This window comes from Sus scrofa, chromosome 14 (assembly GCF_054392235.1).
Source record: "Sus scrofa isolate SSC_HxYL_T2T_F1_AM1 chromosome 14, Sscrofa_HxYL_maternal_Yorkshire_Landrace_v2.0, whole genome shotgun sequence".
In the NCBI taxonomy this organism is placed as follows: Eukaryota; Metazoa; Chordata; class Mammalia; order Artiodactyla; family Suidae; genus Sus; species Sus scrofa.
Genome location: NC_139396.1, coordinates 20,048,601 through 20,059,260, shown reverse-complemented (window position 1 = coordinate 20,059,260; position 10,660 = coordinate 20,048,601). Strand labels below are relative to the sequence as shown.

Sequence of the window (10,660 nt, the reverse complement as noted above, 5' to 3'; positions counted from 1 at the left end):
GACCTCTTCCCTCTAAGAGGATTATGCTGCCCCAGGTGAGGGCTACTCCTTGATCTGCTAGCACACACTCACTTTCACTCTTTCTCAGGAGTCAAATGCTCCCTCCCAGTGATTAAGAATCATCTCTCAACCAAATGTCCTCGCAACAGGCCTTCATCACCTCAGGCAAACGCCTGCATCCTGTCCAACATGCTTCAGTTTTCCTTTAAGTTGGGCCCTCACACTGGAGTTCCTGTCATGGCACAGCGGAAACGAATCTGACTAGGAACCTTGAGGTTGCAGGTTCGACCCCTGGCCTTGCTCAGTGGGTTAAGGATCTGGCATTGCCATGAGCTGTGGTGTAGGTCCCAGACACGGCTAGGATCTAAAGTTGCTGTGGCTGTGGCATAGGCCAGCAGCTGTAGCTCCAATTCAACCCCTAGCCTGGAGAAGCTCCACATGCTGTGGGTGTGGCCCTAAAAAGGCAAAAAAAAAAAAAAAAAGGCCCTGTTTGGTGGGGGGGGGGGAACCCCCTCGGTAGGCCATGCGGGGAGGCAGGGCCTCGGCAGGCCGTGACGTGGGGGGGCGGGGCCTCGGCAGGCAGCGCGCGGGGAGGCGGGGCTTCGGCAGGCCGCGCGCTGACAGGGGGACCCTCGGTAGACCCGTGCCAGGGAGGCGGGGCCTTGGCAGTCCTTGTACGGGGGGGCGGGGCCTCTGCAGGACGTGTCCCGGGGGGCGGGGCCTCGGCCGGCTGTGTGACTGGGGGGCGCGGCTTCTGCGGTACGCGCGCGGAAGAGGGGGGGGCCTCGGCAGGCCACGTGCCAGGTGGGCAAGGCTTCTGCAAGCCGCGCAAGGGGAGGCAGGGTATGGCAGGCCCTCCACCGGGGGTGCGGGGCCTCCGCAGGCTATGTGACTTGGGGGAGCGGATTCTGCCGGCCGCGCGGGGAGGCGGGGCCTAGGCAGGCCAAGTACTGGGGGGGCGGGGCCTCGGCAAGCCACGCGCGGGGAGGCGGGGCCTCAGCAGGCCAAGTGCCCAGTGGGCAAGGCTTCTGCAGGCCCTGCGCGCGGTGGGGCCGGACCTCGGCAGGCCGCGTGCCAGGTAGGAGAAGCCGCCGCAGGCCCTGTTCGGGGGGGGCGGGGCCTCGGCAGGGCGCGCGCGGGGGGGCGGGGCCTCGGTAGGCGATGCGACTGGGGGGCGAGGCTTCTGCAGGCTGAGCGGGGGAGGCGGGGCCTTAGCAGACCGTTTCCTGGGGGGCGGGGCCTCGGCAGGCCCCGCGCGGGGAGGCGGGGCTTCGGCTGGTCGCGCGCTGACAGGTGGGGCCTCACCAGGCCGCGTGCCAGGGAGGCGGGGCCTCGGCAGGCCGCGCGCGGGGAGGCGGGGCCTCGACAGGCCATGTGCCAGGTGGGCGGGGCCTCGGCAGGCCCTCTGCCGGGGGGCGTGGCCTAGGCAGGCTATGTGACTGGGGGTCGAGGCTTCTGCAGGCCGAGCTGGGGAAGCGGGGCCTTGGCAGGCCATTTCCTGGGGGGGCGGAGCCTCGGCAGGCCGTTTCCTGGGGGGGCGGGGCCTCGGCTGTCCGTGGGAGGCGGGGGCACACGGCTCACACCCAATCCCAGGCACAGCCGAGTTCACAGTCCGCTGCCATCTTGAATCGCGGTGTTGCTCTTAGTTTCCTCAGGAGCCGTTTTTAACGGCTGGCACAGCTGCTTCCCTAACTGGGGTCTGCAGTGCAGGCGTGGTGTCTCTGCACTGCGCCCTGCAAGCAACTGAAACCCGGCCAAGCACAAAGGAAAAGAAAAGGTAGACTTTGCTTTATTTCCCAGACTGTACTTTTATGAGCAGGGAATTGTTAATGGGCTTTGTAGGTGACAGTTGAACTGCTGAGAAGGAGGAGGCCTGAGGGGGGGCAGAGGAGTCCAGGGCGCCAGAAGAGCCAGTGGGGAGCAGGTGGTGGTGCTGAGGGAGTGAGGGGGCGGTGGGGACGACGGAGATGAGATGTGAGGGTGGTGGTGAGATGGGGAGGATGGTGATGAGGTGGGAGGGTGGTGGTGAAGTGGGAGGTCGGTAATGAGGTGGGAATAAGGCGGGGTGGATGGTGATGAGGTGGGAGGACAGCTAGAGGAAGTGGAGAAGGGGCTGACTGCAGGGCCAGCAGTGAGAGGGCTGTCACACAGCACAGGAATCTTGACAGGCATCCAGCTTGAGAGGAAAGCCTTCAGGAAGGAGGGGCGTTGGGTGTCATTCAGATGCGCCCAGTTATGGTAGATTGAGGACGTTATCAGCACTACTAAATATCAAATAGACAACCTATCAGCATCTTGTACGAACCTGTAATGGAAACGAATCTGGAAAAGACTAGATATACACATGCAGGGGTATAATGGAATCACTTTTCTGCACACCTGACACACAACATTGGAAATCAACTCTACTTCAATAAAAAAGTTATTCAGGAGGGGACAGGAGCAGAGTAATAATTAGATTATTGTGGGGACAGTTGCCAACTTCCAGCCCCCTTTGGTGCTGGGCTCCTCCTTCGTCCTCTCCCAGGTGCGAATGCCTCTGACCCTCTGCCCAGACGTGACTCTTGCTAGAATGTCCATGTTAGAGGGGCTGTGACTCTTTAAAAGGAATTTTTCCCAGGTGGGGTCCCCAGGGTCCCAGGCCTGGCTTTCCAAGAGTGGTCATGAGGGGCCAACTCTCACAAAAGCCCTGGGACTGAGAAGGCCTGCATCAGCTTCCACTTGGAGCCATGGAGGTGGCCAGTTACAAATGCCTTTTTAATGTTGCTCCCAAAACTCTGTAACATATCAGGCCATTGCTTCAGGTAATTTCATCGTGAGGCCACTTTCCATTTTATTTCTTATTTTCCTGAAGGGGTATTGTCCTTGTCAAGCAGACAGGAGCTGATGAGGTGAGGGATCGTAAATATGTGTTATAACTTTGTAAAATTTCTTACCCAGCTCCCTCCCATCATCAACTCAAGACCTAAGATACCGGAAAAGCATCTTTTCTCTCCTCCTTTTTCTTCCTCTGGCTGGTCCTGACCAGAGGGCCCTAGTGAGAGCGGCTCCTGATAATGTCAGGATCTTCTTCGGAACCTGCAGCATAATTCATTTTCTCCGGAATGGATGTGGAGCCTCCCCGTGCTTCCAAATTGGGCTGCACCAACTCTGAGACTTCTGTGTTCCATTTTCTCAATGCTCCAATGAATTGTCAAGACAAAGCTTTGTGTCAAGATAGAGAAGCATCTTTTTCCAGGCCTGCATTTCTGCCTGGGAAACAGGAGCCCAAATCCTAAATGTGTCTATTTGGTCAGCTTACAGTCCAAACAGCGATTTTGGAAATGCAGAGTTTGCAGAGCCTGATGCCTCTCCTGCAGTTTAAATCTGCACAGTTGTCACCAGTTACAGACTATGGCAGATGGCTTGCAGTGTGTAGAGGAGGACGATGGACAAGGAATCAAAGAGAGAAAAGAGCAGCACATGTCCTGGTTCAGCTCCTCCAAGTTGCCATTAAAAGTGCATAATTTCACCAGACTCTAGCCTCAAACATCCATGGTCAATTAAAAGCTGTCTCCGGTCAATGGGTTGTGACACAGAGTTTCTATGTTCTAGGGACACCTTCTACCCTTTAGACAGACTGCCTTTCGCCCTGAAAAATGGCATCCAAAGCCCCACTGTCAGCTAACAAGTGTGTAACTTGCATTGGGGGCACCTTCAGGTTTCATGGCATTTCCTGTCTCTTCACCATGTATAGGCTGTGCGTTAAAACTTCCGAAATCCCCTTTTCTATTCTCAAGGGTTCCCACACCCCAGATGATGATGGAATCCGCAATTATAATAAGCAACTTCCAAACAAAATTGAGGGCCCTGCTTTCCTTACAACCATTGCTCTTTTCCCTATAAGTCTTCAAACTGGCCCAAGACATTTTAAGGCTGCTGTCTTTGGCTTCTGTGAAGAAAAGAGTGTCTCCTGGTTTCTTCATCTGCTGAAGATGGTCCTAGTCCCTTCTCATTTCTTAACCTAAGCTGTGAACCTTTTGCTAATGATGATTTGTAGTCTGAGCTCTCTGGGGTCCAGAGAGAGCTCTGCAGGTGCCTGTCAAATGCTCCACCTGAGAAAGACCAAGCGAAGCTAAGTCAAGCACCATGGCTTGACACAGCTTTCCAAGTTCTGCAGCAGAACAGCAACCCCCCACCCCCACCAGGAACAGAACCTCCCATCAACAGCTTCCTCTCTCCCCCTGGGTTTCTCCCAGTAATTTTTTGAAGATTGCCCGGGGCTGCCAGCCTCATCTGCCTTTTCACTTGGCTCGTTCCTCCTCTCCCAGCTATTTGCTAAAATACAGGGTTTCCTCCCCCTCTTGTTAGAACAAAACTTGCTAGGAAGTTGACCCTAATCTTTGAGGCTTCCTTGTGTTGTCCCAAAGCCTGTCAGGTAATTTGTAAGTTTGTTAGTTTAAGTGGCAGAGCTAAAGGCTTTTCTCTAACCAGCTAACTGGTTTCCCCTCTGCCTCTGAGCAAGCTTCATACTAGAGTCAGAGATGTCCAGGCACAGCCTTCTGAGTACACTCTCCTCTTGACTTTGAAATCTTCACTGGGCTTTGCCTGCATCTATGCTGGACGATGAGCCTCGGCAACACATGAGGACTTCCATGCCTCACTGGTCAGCACCACTGTGCTGCTGGGCTGGAGGCTCCATCCTCCATTCCTATATCCATGCCTACTTTTCAGGCTCACTGGTGAAGAAATAGGATGAGGAAGCAGGAAAGGATCAGAGGCAAGGAGCATGGTCTCACTGACAGTCCATAAGCCTGAATATCTGAGTTTCAGCTCCTTTTATGCAGGTTTCACAGCTGAGAAACTGAGCCCACCCAATCCTCATTCTGTCTTCACACCACAAGGCTGGCATGGGCAGAGTGCCATCAGGAGAGAACACAGCTCCCACCATGGAGAACCCCTCTAAACTTGCTTGCACCAAAGTCTAGTTCCAACAGCATGTGGCCCGTGGAAAATGCAGCTGCGGTCAGTAACTGAGGTTCTCAGACAGCCTTGCCCTTGCATCCTAGCTCCTGGCACATGCTCCTTCCTGGTTCGCCTACCATGAAGCACGTGACCCCTCTGATGAAACACATATGTGATGACTGACATCCGGGGTCTCTGCCCATGGCAAGTAGGCCCCTGCAGTCACTGGACCACAGTTCTCCCCCACCAAAGGACCCTGCAGGCCATGGAGCACCATGGCTTACAGCAGGGTTTAGGCCCCCATCACTAATGTCATCCCACTAAGTATGTGCCAAGAAGACTCTTGTTAAGCCTAGAACCTAATTTGATATGTGGAAGATCCATCTTCACATAAGACCTCAGACTGGTGACAGTTTGGTTTACAGAGAGAGGGTCACAGTCCCAGAGGAGAGATCTACCCAGCAAGGGTGCTCAATGAGGAAGACAGAGCTTTATCCCCTTATTCCTGCAGCATCCACCCTTGACCTTCATGGTTCACTTTGGTCTCAGGCTTTCTCCCAGTGTTGAAGTGAGGGTGTGGGTGTTGTTCTGTACCTCTCCTAGGTCTTAATTATACAGCCAGCACTCAGCCTCCTCCCACACTCTGGCCCCTCAATCAGCCCTGGACACTTAATGTGGTTATGACAGACATGCAGCTGCTGCGACAGCCCCTGCCAAGTGACAAGACCAGCCTTCCCAGTGAGTCCACTCAGGACCTGAGGCATTGCTCAGCTGGCTTGCTGCCTCCAGCAGCACTCAGTCAGGTGATGGTCCTTCCTCACCCAGCAGAGCCAGGCTCTCCTGGACTGTTAACATGGAATTTGGAGGGAATCTTCTGCCTCGAAGAGCATCACTCTTCTGGGGCGAGAAGAGGAATGCATGTGACAATATTAAAGCCAAGGCTGTGTGGTGAAAGTTTAATAGAACAAATATATGGCTGGCTGGCTGAAGAATGATAAAATCACTCTGATGATGAGGACTTTACTGCACTGGTTTCCAGACCCTTGTTTGCTAAATAAATTTATTTACTTGGACTCCAAGCTACTGGGTGACCTTGGTCCAATGACTCCACTTCTTCCAGCCATTGTTTCTTCATTGTAAACTGAGAGGATGGGGCTCTGTGAGTGATTCTTAGAGTATCCTCGTACTGGGGGAGGAAGTCTCATATTTTTGGAGCATAAATACTCTCTACCAGTTACTGGGCATGTTTTCAGGGGGTGCAGAGTTGACCCTAGTCTTGTTGCTCTTGTGCTGGTGGAAGGAAGCCATTGTTGCTGCCTTCCAGGACATTGTTGTCCAATGGGGAATGTGTGATGGGCTCTTTCTAAATCCCCTGACCAACCCCTCCCCCTGGTCAAATAAATTCCAAAACTATTTTAAGAAACCTCTGAAAGACTGAGATGAAAGTATTTGTACTGTAGATGTCCCCCAGATGATTCATTTATTGGTTGATGAATTTTATAATGTGTGGTTAGATTTATTCTAAGATCATAAGTCCTTTCTTATGAAATGTACATGCAGCTAGCACCCATGTCTGCATTATTCTCTGGGACTTGAGGAAGAATCTTGTTTGAAAGGCACTGCTATCAGGAAGCAAAGTGTTTGGGGTGTGTGCAGCCTGAGCTTGGCCAAGAGTTGAGTCCCTCTGGTTCATGCAGCTCTACCAGATAACCTGCTGTCACATAACCTACTGCGATGTTTCATCCATGTAGAGTATGTTAGCAGCTGTCCGGTGGGGCCTAGAGCAGCTCACTGCAGAAAGGAGTGTGGAGAGAGGGGTGGCTGAAGTGGGTATGGGGTCCAGAACAGGGCTCTCTGGGGGGAACCCAGGAAAGGTGTCTGTGTCAAGACTGATCACCCCACAGCACCATTGGACTGATTGAGGGAGGGAGAGTGTGATATGAAAAATAGCAAACCCAAGGAGTTCCTGTTGTGGCACAGTGGAAACAAATCTGACTGGTATCCACAAGGATGCAGGGTTGATCCCTGGCCTCACTAAATGGGTCAGAGATCCGGCATTGCTGTGAGCTCTGGTATAGGTCATAGACATGGCTTGGATACCTCATTGCTGTGACTGTGGCTGTGGCTGTGACCAGCAGCCGCAGCTCTGATTAGACCCATAGCCTGGGAACTCCTCTATGCTGTAGGTGCGGCCCTAAGAAGCAAAAGACAGAAAAATAGCAAACTCGGGTGATGCAATACACACATATATATTTTAGATTTCTTACATGTATAGCCATGACACTGACAGTTGATAAAATGGGTTCATTGATAAAACCGTAGGTATTGGCAAGATTCTTATGTTTCTTAAAGAGAGATTAATACATATAAAAGATTAGAACTGTTAAGGAATGAATGGCTTAGGAATAACAATTAATTGTCTAGTTGTGAAAACAGCCTCTCTGCCTAGATTCTGTAGGCATGAGTACAATGAAATTTCAGGTTTTCTGGGGGTTTTTTCGGCTGTACCTGCAGCATAGAGAAACAGGCTAGGGACTGAATCCCACCTAAGCTGGAACTGTGGAAATGCCACATCCTTAACCTGCTGCACCCCCGTGGGAACTCCACAAGGTGTCATTTCTTACAAATTTTCTAAAATTTAATCTTTTCCCTACTTCAAACGACTCACCTCTTTTGGTTGAAATTAGTAAGTTTTGTTATAAAATTGAATAGCAAGAGGACACTGGCTACATACACGTTCCAAGTGGCTTGTCTCCCTTCTAGAAACCACCAACCTGCCTGCTGCCATCCTGCCTCCCCAACCAGAGCAGATTCTTATTATCCAACTCCAAGCAGCTGTCCTCCCCAGGGCAGCCTCCGGTTTCTGTATGACCTTAGGCTGCCCAAGTGAGATGTCCCTGGGGTGCAGTGCTCTCGCCTTCCTCTCCTTCCGTCCAACTCCATGTCCACAGTGAAGGGTCCAAACGGAAACCCAGGCATTTGAGGGAGGCCCTTTCTCTTGGAAAACAGCCCCTGTCTAGAGGCTTACCGCCTTCTGAAGCCATTCCCACAGGCATGGGCCTGGACCACCACGGGCTGGTGGCCTCAACGTGGACAGTCAAGAGCAGGACCCAGCGAGGGACCTGCCCCAACAGATGCTCAGGACGCAAGTAAAGGAGCCCAAGTTTGAATCTCAACAGTAGAATGTGGGCCTCCAGTCATTCTGCAGTGGGGGAGGGGCCGAGGGCAGGTGAGCCTGGGTGGGGGTGGGGTGCCATTCCATGCTGGCCTCAGCAGGGAGGCAAGAACCAGACGTTTCTTCCACCTTATGCAAGGGCCAGACAATTGTCGAGTGCCTCGTCAGGCAATGTATGTGTTGGTTTTCAGAGTCACAGCACCAAGGTTTGTCTTGATGTTCCCTTTCCCTTCGTTATTCATCAACTTGTTTGTTGTCTTTCAACCTGCTCAGCTTCCCTCCTGGCTCTTGGCTTCCTTCCCCAGAGGCCAGACTTTCTGAACAAAATTCACCATTTATCATCTGATAACCACTTGGGTTTTCATGGCCACCTGGAACCCAATGTTTATGGTTTGGCTTCTCTCAGCAGACCCACCATGTGTGATTGGTGTGTGTCCATCTTTCCTAAGGAAGCCGTCCTTGTGTGCCAACCAGCATCCAGCAGGACCCACCTTCCTCATGTTCCCTTGTGCTGGAAAGGCCCAGCCTATCCAAAAAGCCACTGCACAGCCCACATGTCCAAGACCAGAGATCAGTCTGACATCTTTCCCGTATGATGACATTGCTGGTAAGTCTTGAAGCTTTTACCTTTTAAATGTTTGAATGTAACATTTTCCACAACTCCTCCCTTCTCAGGGATCACAATCCACTTGTGCCAGATAGAATATGCAGTGTTGAGTCCTCCTCCCCCCTCTTTCCCCTGTCCACTCAGTCCTCGTTCCCACTGGTAATCAGTGTTACCTGTTTCATTCACATGTTTTCAGAGATCTTTTGGGCAAGGAACATTGAATGCAATCCATTTGCCTTTTCAAAAATTATTTCTTTGTCTCTGAAAATTAAAATGTGCACAGTGATGTAAAATGTTGGAGGATAATGTGAGAAAGCGATTATATATGTATAATATATGTGTATATATATGTGTGTGTGTGTGTGTGTGTGTGTCTGTATGACAGGGTCCTTTTGCTGTAAAGTTGAAATAGACAAATCATTGTAAATCAACTGCAATGGAAAACTTAACAATTATAAGGTAAGAGTTCATCTTGAAAAACAGTAAAAAGGAAAAATAGAAAATTAAATCTTGTCTCCGTATATCTGAGTATATTATTTTTGTCGCCTTCATACTGCCATTGTGGCTCCTCTGTTACTGGACTAACCTTTATTATGGGAGTTTCTACATTCTCTTGAAATTCAAGGAACTGAAAGAACAGAGTGTTCAAAGCCAGGCAATATCAAAAGTAAATATCCAGCTCCATTTGAATTTTTCATTTCCTATACACAGTGCCTGCCTTTAGCCTTAACTCTGTCCTATGCAACATTTTGGACATATCTTTACTGAAAGTTCTTTCCCTATTTATCTGAAATTTACCTTTCCCTCAGCATCAGCATTTATCTGGCAAGACTAGCCAAAAAGTGTAACATATTAGGCGCTTAGTAGTGAGCAGTTCTAGAGAGGGTGAGAACTTGGACTAGAAACTGAAATGTGCATTTTGGTCCAACCCAAAATAAAATGGCAAAGGGACCCCAAATCTGCAGGATGAAATGTCAATGGAAGAGGCAGGATATAGGATTGAGTGTTTGTGCTTCGTGGGGTTAAGGACAGAAATAAGGGACAAGAAGACAAGTTAATGTACTAAATATCCCAGAGATCTGGTTTGTTTGTTTTTTTTTTTTTTTTGGTCTTTAATGTATTTTACTTTTTAGGGCCAGACCTGCAACATATGTGAGTTCCAGAATAGGAGTCAAATCGGACCTAAAGCTGCAGGCCTATGGACACCCACAGCAATGTGGGATGCAAGCTGTGTCTGTGACCTACAGCATAGCTCAAGGCAACACCAGATCCTTATTTCACTGATGGAGGCCAGGGATCAAACCCACATCCTCGTGGATACTTGCCAGGTTCGTTTCTGCTGAGCCACATTGGAAACTTCTTGTATGTCTAGGATTTAAAAAATCAACTACCCATGAAATGCATGTGCACCTTGAGAGAGTGCCAGTATTTTATCCACCATTGTCCACTCTCCTTTTGGACAAAGCCAATCCCATCTAAGACCTGGCCTGCAAGCCCTGCCTATAAGCTTGTGAATTTCCTGTCTGCATCCCATAACCTTCCACTTTAGAATCTAGACTCATCATTACCTATGGTCCCATCTGCATCCCTTAGAAAACAAAACAGAGACACAAATGAGAAACAGTTCTCTGACTCTTATTTTCATGTTGGGAATTAATGTCACCTTATCACTCTCCTAATGACATGAATGAGTATTCATGTTTTGTGTGGTGAGAAGAGAGGACAATTAGGAAACTTGCCAAGGGAGATAAGGGGTGGAAACCTAATAGGACTGCAACCAAATCTCTTGGGAGGTGAAATTCATTCTCTGCTGTAGCACCACTACAATTCCTACTGATGGTAGGGTGTTGGGGATGGCAAGAGAGGTTTATAAGGAGTGTCCCACATTGAGAAAAAGACTTGGGAAGATGCTTCAGAAGCTTCTTACCCCTTGC

General features: G+C 50.4%; 1 protein-coding gene across 2 annotated transcripts in view; it reads left to right on the top strand.

Annotated features, from left to right (window-relative positions):
- Positions 1-1,607: 1,607 nt before the first annotated feature.
- The window catches only part of LOC146396394 (uncharacterized), a 291,217-nt gene continuing 282,164 nt past the window's right edge, over positions 1,608-10,660 (top strand). Inside the window, exons 1-3 of one of the 2 annotated variants that reach the window (XM_084994478.1) lie at positions 1,608-1,777; positions 8,569-8,726; positions 9,860-10,054. The gene's annotated coding sequence lies outside the window, so the exon portion shown is untranslated. Of the gene's footprint in view, positions 1,778-2,940; positions 6,024-8,568; positions 8,727-9,859; positions 10,055-10,660 lie in introns of those variants that run through there. The other variant, XR_014826368.1, reaches the window with a different exon arrangement.